A 21,374-nucleotide genomic window follows, 5' to 3' on the forward strand; every position below is an offset into this window, starting at 1 on the left:
TTATCCCTTCTCTCACCACTCAAGGCTTTACTTATTTAAGGTTAGGTTTGAGGCTGAAAAGTCACTAAAAAAACTCACCCAAGCAAGCTCCTACTTTTTTGCCCCTACTTCCTTGCTTACTTTCCCCCCACCCCTTCCTCTACCTTCCGTTGTTCAAATGTGCTCAGGCAGAGGCGTGGGAGCTTTTGCTTGATTCTTAATTTATAAACAAGATTCTGCCTGCCCGTGTCTGTGAATTCCCAAGACACTAGCAAGCCTCAGCAAATCCTTTCTGAAACAGCTGCGTGACTGGTGGAGGGTGTCTGGCACCGATTCTATAGTTAGTCACACACCCTGGCTCCGAGCTCCTCTTTACCTCAGTGCTGGTCTCTCTCATTTGTTCACATCCAGCCAAGCGCCTCAATTGACCTTAGAGTTCACTTCCTTAATTAGCCCGTTTGCTCTCCGCTTTCTGTTTTCACTTTTTTACTTTTTACGGAGCTCTGCTCCTGCTCCGGTTTTCCACCTCCAGAGTTCGGCGTTCTGTGTCAGTTGGGCTCAAAGGGCACGCATGCGCAAACACACCTTCGGCAACAACAGAGGAGCACACTGCCACCAGTGCCGATAAGTAATGACAAAATCAAAATCAGAAAAATAAAGGGACCAACGTAACTGTCGAGGAGTCAAGGTCTTTGCCGTTTTCAAAAATTGCAAGTTCTTATGGTCAGTGAACACGGTGACCTTATGACGGGCCCCCAGAAGATAATGTCTCCAATCTTCAAAGGCATCTTTTACAGTCAAAAGTTCTTTTTCAGCAATTGTATAATTGATCTCAGCAGGATTCAGTTTCCGTGAGTGGAAGGCATCGGGTGCAATTGCCCTGTCTCTGGTTGTCTTTGTGAGAGAACCCCTCCGATGGCTTGGTTGGAAGCATCCGCTTCCACGAAGAAAGGTTCAGTTGGACCGGCATGACGTAAGAGATGCTGCGTTTCCACTGTATCAATGCGTGACAACGCATCTGCTTTCCCATTCTTTCTGCCAGGCCGATAAGTAATGACAAAATCAAAATCAGAAAAATAAAGGGACCAACGTAACTGTCGAGGAGTCAAGGTCTTTGCCGTTTTCAAAAATTGCAAGTTCTTATGGTCAGTGAACACGGTGACCTTATGACGGGCCCCCAGAAGATAATGTCTCCAATCTTCAAAGGCATCTTGTACTGCCAAAAGTTCTTTTTCAGCAATTGTGTAATTGATCTCAGCAGGATTCAGTTTCCGTGAGCGGAAGGCAATGGGGTGCAATTGCCCTGTTTCTGGATGTCTTTGTGAGAGAACCCCTCCGATGGCTTGGTCGGATGCATCCGCTTCCACGAAGAAAGGTTCAGCCGGATCTGTATGACGTAGGAGAGGCGCAGAGGTGAAGCTTTTCTTCAAGATAGAGAAGGCACTCTCTGCCTCAGGTGACCACTGAAATTTCACTCCCTTCTTGAGTAACCTGGTAATGGGCACAATCAACTGTGAGAAACCGGAGATAAATTGGCGATAAAAGTTGGCAAATCCCAGAAACCTCTGAATCTCCTTCACATCCTTTGGCGATGGCCAACTCTCAACTGCCCGTACCTTTCCAGGATCCATCATAACTCCTTGCGGAGACAATACAAAGCCTTGGAATTCCACACGATTTGAGCTGAAGACACATTTCTCTAATTTCACGAAAAGATGGTAAGTCTACAAATGCCCCAACACAGCCTTCACATGTTCCGGATGCTCTTAAGGGTCCTTAGAAAAGATCAAAATATCATCTAAATAAATGACTGCAATCTTATCAATTAGGTCTCCCATGATGTTGTTGATTAAATGCTGGAACACTGCAGGCGCATTACACAGACCGAATGGCATCACGCAGTATTCGAACAAACCAAACTTAGTTTGAAATGCCGTCTTCCATTCGTGACCCTCCTTCATCCTGACCAGATGATATGCCCCACGCAAATCCAACTTGGTGGAGATTTGTGCATCTTTTATTTGATCCAGTAAGACCGAGATCAAGGGTAAAGGATATTGATTCTTGACAGTGGCTCTATTCAATGCTCAATAGTCAATGCAGGTTCTTAAAGTTCCTTCTTATTTTTTAGGGATGAAAAACAATGGGGATGACACGGGGGATTGGGAAGGTCTGATGAATCCATTTGCCAAATAGCGGTCTAAATATTCCTTCAAATATTGATTCTCTTTCTCTGTCAGGGCATAAATCCTACTGCAAGGGAGGACCGCCCCAGGTTCTAAATCAATAGCACAATCGTAAGAGCGATGCAGGCGCAATATCTCAGCTTCCTGTTGGCTAAAAACCTCCTGAAACTCTTGGTATTCCTCTGGAATTTCAACTGAATTAATCCCATTGATAGATTGTCCTCCATGCGAAAGCAATTGAGACTGAGTCGGAACGGAACTTGACGGATCCTTACAATAGCAATGTTCCTGACAAAAAATGGATTGCATTTTCACAGTTCGGTTCTCCCAGTCAATAGTTGGGTTATACAAGGTGAGCCACGGCAATCCTAAAATTAATTGAAACTGTGGCGCATCAATCAAATTAAATTGCACCTGTTCATGATGGCCATTTTCCTGATAAAGCTCCACTGGCTCTGTGTGACTAGTGATGGGGCCTGAGGACAGATTGGTCTCATCCACAGCTCGCACTGATTCACTTTTATCCTTCCTGATGGCTTGTATGCCCATTCATCTGGCATATTTATTGTCACAAAAATTGCCCTTAGCTCCCGAGTACAACATAACTGCCACTCTGAAGATTTCTTGATCTCCAACTTTCAACGTCAACTGTAAGATGAGATGAGGCATCAAAGTTTGCAAAGTGTTTAGAATCGAATGACTTTCTGGGATCGTCTTCTCCTCTTTTGCCATCAGAGCGACCCCCTCTACTGATGGTTCATGGCGTTTCCCTTCATCTGAATCTTGGGTCGTTTTGGACATTCTTTAACAAAATGTCCTGCCATTCCACAATACAAGCACAATCTTTTCACTCGTCTCTGCTCTTTCTCTTCCTTACTCAAAGGACCACGGACTGCTCCTATCTGCATAAGTTCCACGTTGGAGTGCGCACTAGCACTCTTGGTTACTTCCGTCTTGATTCTATCAAAACGTGGAAAGTTCTCCCGAAAATCTTTTTTCTTCTCACCTTTTCTCTCTACACTCTGAAAATCCATTTCCAGTACTAAATCCACCAACGCAGAGAGATCCGTTGGCCGATTGGGAATTTGTGCTAGAGAATCCTTCAACTCGTCACAAAGTCCTCGATAGAACAAAGCTGCTCTCTTCTCTTCTGGCCATTGAGTTTGAACAATCAATTTGTTAAATGTGCCAAATAAGTAATTAAATCTCCAGATCCCTGACGCAGCTCCAGCAATTCATTGTCAGTGGCCTGAGATATCGTCCTTCTATCAAAAATGCGAAGAAACTCTGTTTTCAAATGATCAAAATCATGCAAGAAGGGATCATCTCGAGTAACCAAGGGCATGGCCCAATTGGCTGCATCTCCTCCGAAATACGACAAAACAAACGCCACTCTAGACTGAGCATCAGGAAATAGGGTAGGGCGACACATAAAATGTAATGAACATTGGGTTAAAAATAACTGGGCCTTTTGAGGGTCCCCATGAAAATGCTCTGGGGCTGCTAATGGGATTAAAGTGGAAACTAAATGAATGACTTGTGCTACCTTTCTAGTGTCTGTATCTGATGTCGCTTACTAGAACTCGGAGAAGGACCCACTGGATCACTCATAGCCAACCCATCTACCTTCTGGGATAACAGCAAGGTCTCTCGACGGGAAACTATCAACTCCTGTTTCAAGGTTTTACTTTCTTCCCTGACTGCCCCAATTTCTCTTTGTATCCCAACTAACATATCTCCTAAAGTTTTAAAATTAAACTCTTCAACCATTCTGCCTGGGCGAATGAACCACTTGGGCACTTCAAACTGTCATGTCCCAGATTCTTCGCAGAAGCAGAACTGATGCTTGCTCCCAATGCCCCCCCTCTGGTGACGCCACTTGGCCAAGCAACTGCACCAGAGACGGGGAAAGGGGAATTGGACAGAAAAGAGAGACATTCCGACAACAGCTGGCACCCACTAGTCCTTCTAGATACGATATGGATTCAGGACTGCACTCTGGTTCCGAATGCACACAGAAAGGGAGGAAGACAACTCAACTACTTCCTTGTTATAATTCCTGAATGACAATTCTAATACAAATCTATCCTACCAGCTGTCTTGTGAGTCTTGCTTCTCTCTGTATGTGATTGTGAGTAGCTACCAATGAAGAGATAGATATTTCTGGAAGAAAGAATGTCAAATTAAGTAACTTACACTTGTGGTATTCTCTATATTACACTCTGGGTGGATGGTTTACTCTACCTTCTTCCTTGGTCGATTCTGTTGTAAAGGAATATACGATTTTAATTGTCACTGTATTACAGACTCCAGTACTCTAGACGTAACGCGCAAAAAGGAACAAGGGAGGGTAAAAAGGAAGGAAAGTACAGGGTTAGCGCAAGGGGAAAGTTAAGGCAGGTAGAGTACTCAGAAGCTCTGCGCAATGAAGGGCTAGAAAAGTCTTACTTCTTCTTCTTCTGAGGTTTCAATGTCCGTTGATGAAGTTTACAACCACCTCACCTCGAACCACTGAACTGAAGAGAGATACGTAGCTTGGAATTCTCTATTGACTAGATAGTTTTCTGATAGGAACAACTCAACAGAGTTGCTCTTCTGGTCATGAAGTTCTGCAACTGAAGAACACTGCTAGGTCACTCTTCTAACACGAAGAATATCCTACTCACAACTTGCAAGTGAAGGTATTCACGAAACTTGTAAATGCAAAGAACACGGAGCACTTGCTATAACTCACGTGTCCTAACTAAGGGTCAAACTGATACGGTGTCTAAATCTACACCCACAAATTTCTAACTAGAATTTTCTCTATTACTGTGAGCGCACTAGAATAACGGCCACTCACAACACAGTCTTTTTGAAGTGCGCAGTGTACAGCGCGCTCGCTCCTCAACTCAGCAAAAGACTAGAATCTACCTACTCCCCAGCCGCAGCGATAGCGGCGGCCATCTTGGAATTTCATTCTAATAAAGATCGAACCAAAGATTAACCATCCCTGGCTTTACTATCACTCTGGGTCTCTTCAGAACCTGGAAGGGCAGTGTTCCTTGCAAAGCGCTGACATGCAAAGCGCTGTGATTCCTGACATGCTGCTTTACCCCCCAGGACCCTCAGGATTGAAGGGGAATTAATCCCCAACTTAAAACGCTCCATGGGGCATGTTTGCACAGTGGTGCAGGGAGAGGGCGGGCCTGATGTGAGAAGTGCGCAAACGCACCATGTGGTGCGTTTTAAGTTGGGGGATTAAGTCCCCTTGAATCCTGAGTGTCTTTAGGGGCCAACTATCCCACATATATTAGTTGGACATTTCACTCATACAAAACCAGAACATTTTGGCTGCTATAGTTCAGCTAACTATAACTTCCCCCTGCAATGCACTGCTGATGACATCATATATAACATCATTCATGACATGGTCAGTGACATCACTGATGACTTCCCTGAAGACATCTCAAATGACATCAAATGTTTATTAAATGCTAATTTCTAACGATAACAGGGCTTAAACCTATGTTTTTTCAGTGAATTTCAAAGATTTTTTAAATGCTAATTTCTAAATATGCCCACAGAGGTAGGACATGTGAAGAAATACACAGAAAGAAGCAAACAAAATGTATAAAAAGGCAACAGAAGTCCAGAAAGACAAAGAAATGTGCAAAAAAAAGCAAGCAACATGCAGAAAGAACCAACAGAGGTGCTGAAAATGACGTGAAAGATGCAGAAAAAGCTAGACAAGTGCAGCAAGAGGCAACAGAGGTACATAAAGAGGCAAGAGAGGTACATAAACAGGCAGGAAAGGTGCCGAAACAGGGAACAGGGGTGCAGAAAGAGGCAAAAGTGGTGCAGAAGGAGAACAGAGGGGTATAGAAAGAGGCAAGAGATCTGCAGAAAAAAGCAACATGGGTGCTGAAAGAAGCAAGTGGCATACAGAAAGAGACAAGAGATCTGCAGAAAAAAAGCAACACAGGTGCTGAAAGAGGCAAGTGAGGTTCAGAAAGAAGGATGAGAGGTACAGAAAGAAGCAAAAGGGGTGCAGAAAGAAGGAAGAGAAGTGCAAAAAGAAGCAACAGAGGTGCTGAAAGAGGCAAGTGAGGGCATAAAGAAGCAAGAGAGGTACAAAAACAGGCAACAGAGGTGTAGAAAAAAGCAAGAGAAGTACAAGAAAGAGGCATGTGAGGTGCAGAAAGAAGGAAGAGCAGTGCAGAAAGAACTAACAGGTGTTGAATGAGGCAACAGAGGTGTTGTAGGAGGCACGAGAGGTGCAGAAAGAATGAAGAAGAGTGCAGAAAGAAGCAGTAGGTGCTTAAAGAGTCACAAGGGGTGCAGAAAGAAGGAAGATAAGTGTAGAAGGTAGCAACAGCGGTGCTGAAAGAGGCAAGAGAGGTGTAGAAAGAGGCAAGCGATCTACAGAAAAAAGCAACAGAGGTGCTGAAAGAGGCAAGTGAGTTGCCGGAAGAAGCAAGAGAGGTGCAGAAAGAGGTAACAGAGGTGTAGAAAAAAGCAAGAGAAGTGCAGAAAGAGGTACGTGAGGTACAGAAAAAAGAAACAGGTGCTGAAAGAGACGCAGAAGGAAGCAAGAGAGCTGCAGAAAGAGACAAGAGGGGTATAGAAAAAGGCAAGAGATCTGCAGATAAAGCAACAGAGGTGCTGAAATAGGCAAGTGAGGTACAGAAAAAAGCATGCGAAGTACAGAAAGAGGCATGTGAAGTGCAAAAAGAAGTTAGAGCAGTGCAGAAAGAACCAGCAAAGGTGCTGAAAGAGGGGACAGAGGTGCAGAAGGAGGCACGAGAGGTGTACAAAGAAGAAAGAAGAGTACAGAAAGAAGCAACAGGTGATTGAAGAGGCATGAGGGGTGCAGAAAGAAGGAAGAGAAGTACAGAAAGAAGCAAAAGAGGTGCTGAAAGAGGCAAGTGAGGTGCGGAAAGAAGCAAGAGAGGTGCAGAAAGAGGCAACAGAGGTGTAGAAAAAAGCAAGAGAAGTGTGGAAAGAAGCATGTGAAGTGCAGAAAGAAGCAAGAGCAGTGCAGAAAGAACCCTCAAAGGTGCTGAAAGAGGGGACAGAGCTGTAGAAGGAGGCACGAGAGGTGGAGAAAGAAGAAAGAGGAGTGCAGAAAGAAGGAACAGGTGATTGAAGAGTCATAAGGGGTGCAGAAAAAAGGAAGAGAAGTACCGAAAGAAGCAAGAGAGGTGCTGAAAAAGGCAAGTGAGGGGCGGAAAGAAGCAAGAGTGGTGCAAAAGTGGCAACATATGTGTAGAAAGAAGCAAGAGAAGGGCAGAAATAACCAACAGAGGAGCTGAAAAAGGGAACAGAGGTACAGAAGGAGGCACGAGAGGTGCACATTGAAGAAAGATAAATGCAGAAAGAAGCAACGGGTGCTTGAAGAGTTACAAGGGGTGCAGAAAGAAGGAAGAAAAGTGCAGAAAGAAGCAACAGAGGTGCTGAAAGAGGCATGAAGGGTACAGAAAGAGGCATAAGAAGTGCAGAAAGAAGTAACAGAGGTACAGAAAGAGTCAAGAAGGGTGCAGAAAGAGAAAATAGAGGTGTAGAAAGAGGCAAGAGAGTTGTTCCAATAGGGAAGAGTGTGCAGAAAGAGGCAGGAGTGCTTTAGAAAGAATTAAAAGAGGTGCCGAAAGAGGAAAGAGAGGTACAGAAAGAAGCAAGTGAAGTGCAGAAAGAGGCAACAGAAACATATATTTTTTAGTAAATTTCAAAGGATTTTTTAAATGCAAATTTCTAAGTCTAACATCCCTTAAACCTATAGTTCTTTCAGTGAATTTCAAAGTTGTTTTAAATACTAATTTCTAATTATGCCTAAAATCGTAGGACATGTGAAGAAAGAGCAAGAAAAGAGCAGAAATAAGCAAGACAAATGCAGAAAAAGGCAACAGAAGTACAGTAAGACGAAGAAATGTATAGGAAGAAGCAAGAGATGTGCTCAAAGAACCAACAAGGGAGCAGAAAGTCCTCCTGTGCCCCAAACATTTGCTAACGGGTAGTGGTGGTAACTGACTCTAACTAACCAGTCCTAGAGCCAGTGCTATGCTAAAAGACACTTATAATACAGTGAAAACACCTACATACACTGGGGAACACTAAGCGTTGGGGTACCCCTGTGATAAGAATGACCTCCTCTGTATTTGCCAAGAGTTAGTGCCTAGGTCATTGCATGAGTACATGGGTACTGACTGGATGATTAGAGTGCTGCAAGGAGAGTGCATGGTGAATTTATAAGTGCTTGGGTTTTGGCAGAGTGATTGGATAAGTACATGGTGCTGGCTGGGTGTTGGAGGAGAGCATGGGTAGAGACAAGGAGATGGCTGGATTACATCGGTAGTGCTCAGGGTATTGTAGCAGTGCATGTGTTAGTGCCTGGGTCATTTTCACGAGGCTGCGCAATTACATTTGCATGTACCCCTTGAATCCCTTGTCCTTTTAATTCATTTTTCACATTCATGCTGGTATATGGGCCTTATGCTCTTCTTATTTTCCCCAATAGTTGTCCCTTCATCAATAGTCCTGAAGAGACCCCACATTGATTTGAGGGTTGAAATGCCGTCGACAAACAGAAGAAGCGAACCATTTCCCAGCGCGTATCCCAGTTTATAGCTGCTTTTCCCATATAATCCTTTTTGATAATGGTCAAATTGTACAAATTGTGGAAACCTTGTATATAAGACTCACATTGTCACTTAGGTTTAGGTTCCTGTTCTCACTTGGGACATAATGCACAAATGTTTATTTGATTGACAACAATGTATATATCTCTTTTTGTTTGGAAATATATAAAATATGTTACACTGAATGTATTGTGTTAGTGGTTCCTTTGCACTCTTCCAGTAGTTAACCCTCTATATTGCGATTGTGCTTTTGTATTGTAAGTTTATAGTATATTATTCCAGAGGAACCACTGTTTTTCCTATATAACTATTACCCTGGTTCTGAAGTGAGTAGGGTTCTCCTGTTTCTTCTTTTTGACCAGTATGTATGTGCCAGTCAATCCAATTAAAGCCCCACCCCCATCAGAGCCACTGACAGAAGCCACCCACAGCTGAAGGCTGTGCCTGCTGTGGGCATGAGAATAAAATATACATTTTGAAAGTTTCAATTATAAGTTGTTTATTTATTAATTGCAACACCTCACACTGCATATACCTCCTCACGTGCCCTTGTGGTTTGCAGTATGTCGGAATGACAACTCGCCCTATCAAAACTCGGATTATTGAACATCGTAGCAACTTCCGCTGCAAAAGGACACACACAAAGATGTGCAAACATTATGTAGACCAAGGCCATGACGAGGACTCTGTCAAGTGGGTAGTACTCGAGTCCAGCCCTAATTGCCCCAAGAATGCCCTTTTTCAGAAGGAACAGAGATGGGTCCACCGTCTATCCTCTGACAGACTGGGTCTCAATGAAGACATCCCGTGGCATTCGCTATGAGCCAACTCAATCCCATCTTTGAACACTGCTGCCAACCATTCCATGCAGCCCCACAACCAGCTTCGGGCTGCAATCTGTAATGATACCCCCCTTCCCCCACTGGGTTCATACCGCATAGTATACTTAACAAACACTCTAATACGGGTTTTTACCCCCAACATTGTTGACACCACGAACAGAACTAATGCCACAGTACCTCAGGGGCTATTTTTGACACACTCGGCACAGATGACCCTGCATTGTCCTATTAAATACTACTAATGAACAGTGAGCATTCTACTTCTGATACGTGGGCATTCCGAGATTCAACACGAATCCGCCTACAGTACGCTTGGTCTGTGGACTCACCCAGGGGTTTAGGCGCTGTGACACCAATCCATCATGGCCGCCGCCACACTTATTAACATCACGAGGTCGCCCCATCACATTTTCATCACTGAAGCAAGGCATAACTAATTGTAACCCGGCTCCTACGTGATTTAACGCCCTGAGCATCGGGCTTCTTGCGCACTATACATAGTTTACGGTGCGCGAATACACATCATAGCCCACCTGACGTTCTAGACCCACTAGTCAAAGATGGCCGCCCCGCGAACGACGGAAACCACGTGACTCGCCGATAGGCGGGGACGCGCGTTCCGTTTTGATTCGCTGTTACCAATGTAAATAACCCTGCCCGCCGAGCTCCCACATCTACTCGAGCTCGGCGGAGAAGGGTAGGTCATGCAGCCAAGGCACAAGAGATCAGAGGTGAGTGTTACAGCGGGACAACAGGGTTCTAGACTAGGAGTCCCTTGAGTTATAAGATACTGCTCTCTTATTAATGGTTGCCTGGCGGTTTTGTTTACCTTTTTACCCCAGTTTTGACTTTTGGACTCATCCTTGATGCCTTATCCCGCCGACCCCTCTGGTGGCTGTTAGTTCTTGACAAATAGGTGAGTGGGCAATGTGAGTTTGTTAAGAACTGAGGCTCCTTTGAGTCAGAGTGTATGTGCAATTGTTTGCTTTATCACCTTCATGATTTAATGGGTGTCTCCCTCTGTTACTTACTGATGCCTCCACATGGTATGAACCCAGGTGCACACTTGAGCCTGCATAGCTACTGCATGTTAATCCTTTTTAACCTTTTTAAACCTCCTCACACTTCACAAAAATACCCACCTCACCTACTCAGTGATTGTTCTGTGTGCCATACTTCAGACACTTGGCAAACTTAACCACTCAGGCATGCAATGACTGTTACTTGAACCACAAGTACACCTACAGCATGCCACGCTATTCACAGTTCTTTCCCATGGCGTGACCGACTTTGCATCTTGCAAATTGTTTTTAACCATTGTTGTTTTATCTCTTTTCCATGTTTAGGCATAGGACAACCCCCACAGAGGTAATGCACACACAAACTCACACATGACACCAGCATGTGGTAAATCACCTTTTATAGGTCCTGATGAATCGCGGGTAACTATTGCCCACTGCGAGAAACATGTCGACCGTCTGCACCACTAGCCCCATCTAGGTTCACCTGACCTTACTCGTTGACTCCTAGTGAGCTAGCCCCCTGGTTTTAATTGCAGCTAGGGACCCCCAGAATAAAGTTAATTCCGGTACCCTTAGCTACATTTTAATATCCCTTTTTCACTATCACATACCACCCTGCCCACACACCCACACCTCACCATAAGGCTGTTGGAAAAAAGATCTCCGCCAAAGAGCCCCTCTTTGAGGTGAGCCCGTCGGGGATTGCACCGCCTCCCCGACGAGGAGCAACCACCGATGATGAAGCATGACATCCTTCGGGGTGTGTGAGGCAAATCCATCCAACAAAATGGATGCCCTTGGGTGTTACATTTACACCTTTGGTCACGCCAGTTAGTCTTTCCCTCAGTCACGCTTAGGAACAGTCCAGCACCCCCCCCTTGCTGTAACCATTGATACGGACACACGCTGTGACTGGACCTTCCACTCCCTTGAGTGGTAAACGGTGTCCGTTGATCAAGTGATCACTTCTCCTTCCTCCCTCCTTTTTGAAAATTATTTATATTGTTCACATGTAGTTGGTGGGCCGGGGTGGCGAAAATAGGAGTGAGGCAACACCCGAAGCCAGGAACCGCCCCTAACTGTAATATCCCAGTTCTGGAATGTTTCATCAAAATGATCAGCAGTGCCTGAGTTCCATTATAGCACTGCCATCTTCCTGCTAAACCTTGTTCTGCCATTTCCTTTACCAGGTAAGACTCCTGACAGGCAGAACCTGTTTTGACACTTGTCAGAAGGACTCAAAAACCGGCCCCCCTTTGTTCAAGTTCTTCATGGCTAATGAAGAAAGGGCTCTGCACAGCACTCGAAAGCTGCTGTGTGACCAAGGCTGTTGCCTTGGGCACCTACCGAAGATAAGCACCAGCCATGCAGGTCGGCTGCCCTAATCCCTGACTAGCAGTCCTTGTACAGATTGAAAGTCCCTCCATGGTCCCATGTCTTCGGCATTAGGAAATCTCATCGGTTTGGCAAGTGGTTTAGAGCTGTGAGATTTAAGCACTTTTATTTTACTAAGGTAATCACAGGCTGGACAATACATTACTGTGTTGGTTGACTGTTGAGATCTGAACTCTTGTGCTGTATGAGTTTTATCACAGAAATAGGAAGAATGTATTATGTCTATCAAATTTAAATAAGAGTTTAAACTTAAGTGTGAATGTTTTCTTTAAAATCATTATCCCCCACATGCATCAATCTAGGATTTTGCATTTCTTAAATAGCGAAAATTAAGGAATCGCTATTTAGGAAATGCAAAATCCTATGCATCAAGAAATCCTAAAAGTTTTTAGGATTTCTTAATTATCGGAAATTGCGATTCCTTAATTGCGAATTGCAATTAAGGAATGGCATTACATTGATTCCTATGGGCCTAGAGGCCCATAGGAATCAATGCCGTTTTGCATTTCTTTTGTTTTGCACTCGCAATTTGTTGATGCATTTCAAGGGTGCAGAGGGGGGTCCAAAGGACCCCCCCCTGCACCCCTTTAAATGTATTTTCAAGTGCATGTTTCACACACGCATGTCCTAAGGACATGTGTGTCTGTAACATGCATGTTTAAAAAATTCATTTTTTTTCTTTTTTTTAAATTTTCGCAAATTAACACGAGGGTCAACCTCGTGTTAATATGCACCTCCTATTTTAGAATTCGCATTTTTTTAAAAAATCATGCATTGCATTTAAGGAATCGCACACATGCGATTCCTTAAATGCAAACGCATTTTTTAGAAGTGCAAAAAATTCCTAAAAGTTTCATGCATAGCAAAAAGTGATTTTGGAATCGCAAACGGCCGATTTTTCCGATTCGCACCGTTTGCGAGTCCAAAATCCTTTGATGCATGTGGGGGTATAAGTTGAGCATGTCTAATGTATTTGTGGAGGCAAATAGATTACTAACAATAACTTTAAACATAACTATTTTAAAAAAGGTTAGTCTCTTATTTTAAACAACATCTATTTGAGAACTGGTGATATGATATATAGATGTCACATCTATTTTCTCATTTCTAATGTTCTCCCTCAAGAATTCAAGTTGAATATGCTGCATAGCCGAATGATTAGAAAGCAGTCATTATAGTATATTGTTATTTAGGAAGTAGTTTGATTTGTTTTTATCTGACATTGACTGCCATAATAGGGGAAAAATAACTTGGAACTGGGGGAGAAGCTGAGTCATTTCCTGTGAGATATGCAAATAATGTCATTGGTTTAGAGCAAGGCTACTGTGCTACCCATTGCATTAGTTGTATGTGTTTATTGTGCCTGAGTCATGGTAGGGTTAAATGTGGGGTATATTGTTGGTCAGATAGTATCACCTCTGTTGATGAGATCACTCAGGATTTTTGCCACAAATTATTCTTAAATACTAAAGCAAGTGTAATTGCATAATTTCTCATCCCAAGACTGATGCGAAATTACTGAAATTGCTCTGATTACACTGACAAAGTTAAAATGACTCCTACTCCTACAAGTTTCTCACAATGGGTTGGGGGATACGTGGGTTTTACTAGAGCAGGAGGATACCTAATGTGACAAAAAGAGTGCATTGGCAGCTTTTACTACATCAACCAACTACAACTGGTTTCAGGGGTATGTGTTCGGAAGCAATATGTGCATACTAGCATGTCCATCCTGAAACAGCATACTTCGACAGAGCCTCCAGCTTGGGCAACATGTGGCCGAGCTCCAATGTACCCCGCTATTCACCCAGTATCATTAAACTACACAAACTAAGCTTCCATGCAGGACAAACTCAAGATACCACAGTTTAGCGATCTGAATAGACAATAGAAAATCTCCTCACAGCAACACAGATTAAAAGTATTATGGCATTGCAATAGGAATCTGCCGCTACTATAACCCCGCCCTGATACCTTCGGAAGCGGACGCTCCCCACGTCCCCTGGTCACACCTGGGTATCGTTACTCTGCTGAATTACTCAGCAACTGAAATTGAATTCTGGTGCTTGCGCTGCTCGCATTGCCTCCCCAGCTAATATTACACTTGATTTTCAGCTTTTTGTTGTTGTATGCTGCGCGCTTTGCTTGGCTTTATTTTGCCTATTTAATTCACATTGCCTCCATATTTATTTACTAGGGCTGTAGCAATTGCCCGCTTTGCCTGCTAAAGTGCTAAAGTGTGTAGCCTGCCGACAGCGTTACCCTGTCTGTGCCCCGGCCTGGTCCTGTTTCGTTTTACCAGCCATTTTGTTGTTGTTGTGCATAGGAGCCCGTCCCCTCCACCACGAGCCCGCCTCCCTGCTGCTTCTCCCTCGCCCCTCCCCCTCCACTACTCTCTTATGACAGATGCTTTTGCGTGCAGCGTTCACACGCAGAGGTCGCGCCCCATGCGCGCCGAAGGTGCGCCAAAGATAAGCCCGTCTACGCCCGTCCGCGCCTGGACCGTGCCCAGCGCCAGACCCATGGCCCCTGCAAACCTCACTCCTCCCGCATAACGTATGACGCCGCCACCCTCCTAGCCCTTAACCCCGGACGCACACCACAATGCTACGAAGCTGCCCCAGGACGTACCCATGGTCCCTTCGCCTGCCACTCCTGCAAGTTCGCCTGCATCAAGACCCACACCAAATCCACTAACTCCAAACACAGCTCCGACTCTAACCACCTGAAGTGCATCCTGCTGAACACCCGCTCGGTCCACAGACACGCCACTGAACTCTGGGACCTACTCGACACTGCTTCACTGGACATCGCCTTCCTCACAGAAACCTGGATGAACGCCTCATCAGCGCCCGACATCGCCATAGCCATCCCTGATGCTTAAAAGATCATCCGAAAAGACCACACCAACCAAACAGGAGGAGGCATCGCCATCGTCCATAAGAACACCATCAGAATCACGACCAGCCTCGACGATAACCTTGCGACCGCCGAACACCTCCACTTCCAGATCCACACCGACCCCAGGACCACACTTAGAGGCACCCTCATCTACAGACCACCAGGAACCTGTAAACAATTCAGCGAAGACATCACTGACTTCATCAGCCCACATGCCCTCACCTCCTAGAACTACATTCTACTGGGAGACCTCAATTTCCACCTGGAAAAGAAAAATGACAGCAACACCACCACCCTTCTGGACAACCTGGCCAATCTCGGACTCAAACAACTTGTTGACACCCCCACCCATGTAGCCGGACATACGCTCGACCCAATCTTCACCTCCAGCAAGCACATCTCCTTCGATCACACCACAGCTCTCCATTGGACGGACCACAGCTGTGTTCACTTCAGCTACAAAACTACCTCGACCCACAACCCCCCACAACCTATTCCACGAAGAAACTGGAACAAAATCACCACCGACCAACTCCTCACATTGCTCAAACAAAACCCTCCCGCCCTCTCCTCGGACCCAAACCAAGCTGCTACCAAACTCAAACAATGGATCACTAACAGCGTTGACGAACTAGCACCCTTGAAAAACCACCAAACCAAACAGGGTAGCAAAAAGGCCCCCTGGTTCAACGAGGACCTTAAGAAATCCAAGAAACTATGCGGTACTCTCGAGAAAACATGGAGAAAAAACCCAACCACTGACAACCTGACCACCTTCAAGACAGCCACCCGCAAACACCACCAATTGATCTGATCCACCAAGAAATCAGCATTCAAGGATCGACTCGACAACAACGCCCAAAACAGCAAGGAACTATTCAACATCGTCAAAAAATTTACCAACCCCACCGCAGCCTCAAACGACATTACTCCCTCCCAAGACCTCTGCGATTCGTTATCCTCTTTCTTCTACAACAAAATCGCCGACATGCATAACAGCTTTGAGAACATTTCCAAAGAACAGTCCACTCCACCCACCTCCGAATCTAAACCGCCCTCTAACATCCTTAACGCCTGGAACCCAATCACCACTGAAGACACCATCTGCCTAATGAACTCCATCCATTCAGGCTCACCAACCGACCCCTGTCCCCACCACATCTTCAACAAAGCAGACTCCATCATCGCACCCCATCTCCGTGATGTCATCAACTGCTCCTTCAACTCTGCTACCTTCCCAGAAAGCTGGAAACACGCCGAACTCAGCGCCCTCCTGAAGAAACCCACAGCAGACCCCTCTGAACTTAAGAACTACCGCCCCATCTCCCTCCTCCCATTCCCTGCCAAAGTCATTGAGAAAGCCGTCAATAGCCAGCTCGCCGCCTTCCTTGAATCCAACAACTCCCTCGACTCCTCACAGTCCGGCTTTTGAGCCAAACACAGCACCAAAACCGCCCTCATTGCAGCGACAGACGACATCCAAACATTACTGGACAACGGAGAAACAGTTGCCCTCATCCTACTCGACCTCTCCGCTGCCTTCGACACAGTCTGTCATAGCACCCTCATACAACGCCTCAGCAACATCGGCATACAAGGAAAAGCCTTGGACTGGATCATCTCGTTCCTCGCCGGGGGAACCCAGAGAGTCCGACTCCCCCCATTCAAATCAGTGGCCACCGAAGTCATCTGCGGAGTACCACAAGGATCATCACTCAGTCCCACCCTCTTCAACGTTTACATGAGTCCCCTCGCATCCATCGCACGACAACACAACCTTAACATCATCTCTTACGCTGATGACACCCAGCTGATCCTTTCCCTCACCAAAGACCCTAACACCGCCAAAACCAATCTTCATGAAGGCATGAAAGAAGTAGCCGAATGGATGGATGAAAAACAGCCGCCCAAAACTTAACTCAGACAAAATGGAAGTCCTCACCCTAGGATCATCCCCCTCTGCCTGGGACGACTCATGGTGGCCATCGGCCCTGGGCACAGCACCCATACCCACAGACCACGCACTTAACCTAGGCTTCATCCTAGACTCCTCCCGCTTTTATCCTCTTGTTTCAATGTACTTCGTATGCTCAAAAAAATCTTTAGTTGGATCCCCACCGAAACAAGAAAGACTGTCACCCACACACTGGTCACCAGCCGACTGGACTATGGAAACACCCTCTATGCCGGAACCACAGCCAAATTACAGAAAAAACTCCAACGCATCCAAAACGCATCAGCCAGACTCATATTGGACATCCTGCGCCAAGCTCACATTACCGGTCACCTGAAAGACCTCCACTGGCTTCCCGTCAACAAGAGAACAACGTTCCGTCTTCTGCACCCACGCACACAAGGCCCTCGACAAACTAGGACCCGAATGCCACAACACACGACTGTCCTTCTACACACCCACCCGCCAACTAAGATCCTCCAATCAAGCCCTCGCCGCAGTTCCGCGCATCCATAGATCCACCATGGGAGGAAGATCCTTCTCCTACTTGGCGGCCAAGACCTGGAATTCTCTCCCCACTCACCTCCGCCTTACTCAGAACCACATTTCCTTCAGGAAGGAACTTAAAACCTGGCTATTCTATAAATAATGTACCCCCCCCAGCGCCTTGAGACCCTCTGGGTGAGTAGTGCGCTCTACAAATTCCTGAACTTGAACTTGAACCTGTCACTTTATAGCCTGGGTTGATAGGCCAGTGTATAGTCAAACACAAAGAGAGAAAGGGTAGAGTGGAACTACTCCTGGTCCCCTTTAAGAATCAATAACAACAAAAGAAAGAGTTATTCCGTGTAAAACGTGAGCTAATGCATTGAATGAAAGAGAATTACGAAAAAAGATAATTCTTTAAAAGTACCCTCACTCGCCAACATGGTTGGTGACATGCTTCATCATAGGGTCCTTACCTGATTGGCTGAATGGCTCTCGGGTGTGCTATAATGCCTGATTACAGCTGAGCGGGTTGGGTAGTTCAAGGTGAATAATAGTGAAAAAAAGTGGATTAAGATTGCCTTTATGAGGGCGTGGTCTGGCTACCCAGGAAGATGGCCGCCTAGCAGAAGAGCTCCGCTTCGGGTGGAACCCCTGACAGAGGAGCTGCTTCTATCAGCGTGACTGGGACTGCTGAAACAAACATATTTGATGTGCCCAGGGCGGCGGTTTCCATTGAAGGGGTCTTCAGGGCGATGTGTGCTCTTTCCCAGCTCATTTACCTCGCCGAGATAATTGCCTGCCAGATGCGCGCTGGGCCTGGTTGCCCAACTATAATCACCGGCCCTTGCGTGAATGCTGCACGCTGTCTGTCACCTCATGCAGGGCTTTTGCTACCGCACGAACCGGAGATGAGGTGAATATGGTCTTTGCTTCTGGTTAACTATAAACTGTGAGCTTTTCAACTTTTTGCCTGGAACATTTTGCCTCATTCATCTCCTCGGGAGGCTGTATTTATTACCTCAGCTTCTGACGATTTCGCCCTATTGCAAGGAAATATGAGGCTGTTCATTTATTTCAGGAGACAGTTCAATATGCATCGTCTCTAGTGGGTGATGCAAAAGTTAAACAAACTGTTTCAAGCCACAGTACTGGAAAATAATGCATGGTCTACTGGAAGGCTACGAAGTGTGCTCAGAAACAACAAGTCAGTCATAACAAAATGTGTTGTGCTCTCCACTTAGAGTACACTACAGCACTTTGCAAAGCTCTTAATAATCGGCAGTAGGGTGCCCTTTTTAATGAAATTTGCCTTACTGTTGGGGAAATTAATGAACGAATAACTTAAACAGCAACATTATTTCCCAAACAATTGAGAGGTGTTTATGCTCAGGTTTTCATAAATGTGCTTAAAGTGCTACAGCTTAACATTATCAATCAATGGTGTATTCTTCAGAATACCTCTACATTTGCTTCTTGTAGTTTGAGTCTGTTATGCTATGGACTTACAGCGTTCATTCGTTACCCATCTTTTCTGCCAGAAGTGAAAGTTGTGGAAAGCGCGCAACGCGGCAGCTAAGATAGCCGCCCCTACGTGAGCTCCGTAACCTCAGCGGCGCTCCGAGTAAGAAGGTACCGCTTTTGGTCGGCGTTTCCTTCAGCAAACGGCCGATTTTGATGTCGGAAGTCCTCCAGTGCCCCCTGGTATGCTTGTTGCTTCTGGAGCTCCTTCCTTCGTGGCACAAATGCGGTAAAAACGGATTTATCCGATAACGGCCGCCATTTTGTTTTTCTTTTGTTTTCACCTCTGAAATCCTGCTGCATTTTAAAACGAAGCACTTAAATTTTCATGGTGTTTTTCTTCAGAACAGTCTGCTTCAACTGTTGGGCACATTACTGTGGGATTGTTGCTCTCTAAATTTTCTTTTTCACAGAATAACATGTGAAAGGATAAACTTCTTCGACAATGGCCGCCATTTTGTCTTTTTACAGGCGAAGGTGGAATTAAACTCTTCCATTCTCATAGATATGGACTAGCGCTCTTCTTGCTTCTCTTCATAGCGCCTATATCTCTGCAAGTCCTGTTTTTCTCAATCCCATGGCCTGTGTGCTGCTTATGTTTTTTTTTTCTCTAAATTTTTGTGGTGTTCCTCCTTAATAGACTTGCAGTATACCATTTGACTTTGCTATTTCTCCGACCTTGTATAGCCGCTGCTCGCTCTATGCATTTATTGCTTTTTTGGTTGTTTTTTTGAATTTTTTGTGGTGACCTTCGTGGACCCCCCTATCACTGGTGCATTTGCGTGAGGTGCTTGCTTTCTCCCTTATATTGAGCCCCTTGCTTCACACACAATGGAGACCACGCAGAATTCTAAGGCTTCCTCTGCTGCCGCTGCAGCGAGCAAGGACTCTACATCTTCTGGCAAGTGCCTAAAAAAGACCCTCCTTCGCCTTCCAAGTCTCCACCTCCTGTGACGCTTGAGGACATTATGGAGGAAGTTCGCCATATTCGTCCCTTCATGGCGGACACCAACACAACTCTTCAGAGACTTGACGAGAAATGGTCTACTCTAGACAAAAGGGTAACGGATGTCGAACAACAGATTAGTGATGTTCGGGATGTTGCCGCCAAGGTCGTCAGTCTCACCAAGGAAGTTGAAATGCTTAAAAAAACCTCTGAGGATTTGGAAAATTGAAATAGGCGCAATAATCTGCACATTTATGGTGTTCCAGAAAATTCGGAGGGGTCGGATATCATCCACTTCTTGAAGTCTCAAGTCCTCCCCATCACTGGTATTCCTAAGCATTTGGACGTTAACATTCAGAGGGCGCACCGCCTTGGCTCTAAACCTTCTTCTGCTTCCTCAAAACCCAGGGGCATTAACGCATACTTTCTCCTCTACTCAGACCTAATGACTATTCTTCATTCGGCTAAGCAGCATAAGCAGTTAGTATGGTCTGGCCACAAGTTATTTTTCACTCAAGATGTAACGAAGCTGACTGCTGCTCGTCACAAAGAATTTTTGGACTTAAGACCCACGCTTTGCGCCATGAATGCTAGATATGGGCTCATCCATCCATGTTTCTTCAAGGTCACATACAAAGAAAGGTGTTTCAGCTTCAATGATCCAGCAGCTCTACGCAAGTTCATCAATACTCACAACGAGGATACAATGGAACATAGTGGCTCTTAATGTTTATTTGTCTCTACTCTTTTGTCCTGTGAATTTATGCTGCACCCTTTCATGTTCTAATATGTTGTTTTTTTCTTCCTCTGTTTCTTAGAAATACATTCCAAGTGTTTGATCCTACTTCTCCTTCATTGTGTTGTCCCATCGTAAGGTTTCTTTTTCTGTCACATCCCATTACGCTGCCTTTCCTCATGGTTGTCTGGTAAGTCTCCTTCATTTGTATTACCTTGTCGGGCTTAGTCTCATTCTGTTCGTTTTCTTTTTCTTTTTACTCCTATGTTTTTATTTCATAGGCTTTGCTTTCGACTCTTTCTTTTTGTAGTGGGGTCATCTTTCCCTGTTGCTCCCGCTCTCACTCCATTGTCTGTATTGCTCCTGTTGTGTATGGCTAAAACCCCTTGTTTGTTTGCCATCCTGTTTTTTTCCTCGTGTCTCATGGGAGTTTCTGTCTCCCATTCCTCTTTTCTTTTTCTCCTCTTTTGCTTTCTTTTTCTTTATCTTTTTTTCTCCTTTAGCCTTCTTTGTACCCTCTTACTGCTCTCTTTTCTTACCACTCTTTTGGTGCTTTTATTGTTGGAGTGTTCTCTCCTTCTCTTTTTCACAATTACTCATCTTGGCTTTTTATGCCTTTCTTATTTTCTGCTCTTTATATCTTTCTTCTCTATCTTTCATCAGTTTTCTTTCAAATTTCTCTTTATTCTTTCTATTTTGGTTTGAATGAAAGGTCTTAGAATAATTTCCTGGAATGTCAAAGGACTTCACAATCCGATTAAAATCAACATGTCCTTTCTCACCTAGCGAGAC

The sequence above is a fragment of the Lissotriton vulgaris genome, chromosome 3_1, assembly GCF_964263255.1.
Source record: "Lissotriton vulgaris chromosome 3_1, aLisVul1.2, whole genome shotgun sequence".
Taxonomy (NCBI): Eukaryota; Metazoa; Chordata; class Amphibia; order Caudata; family Salamandridae; genus Lissotriton; species Lissotriton vulgaris.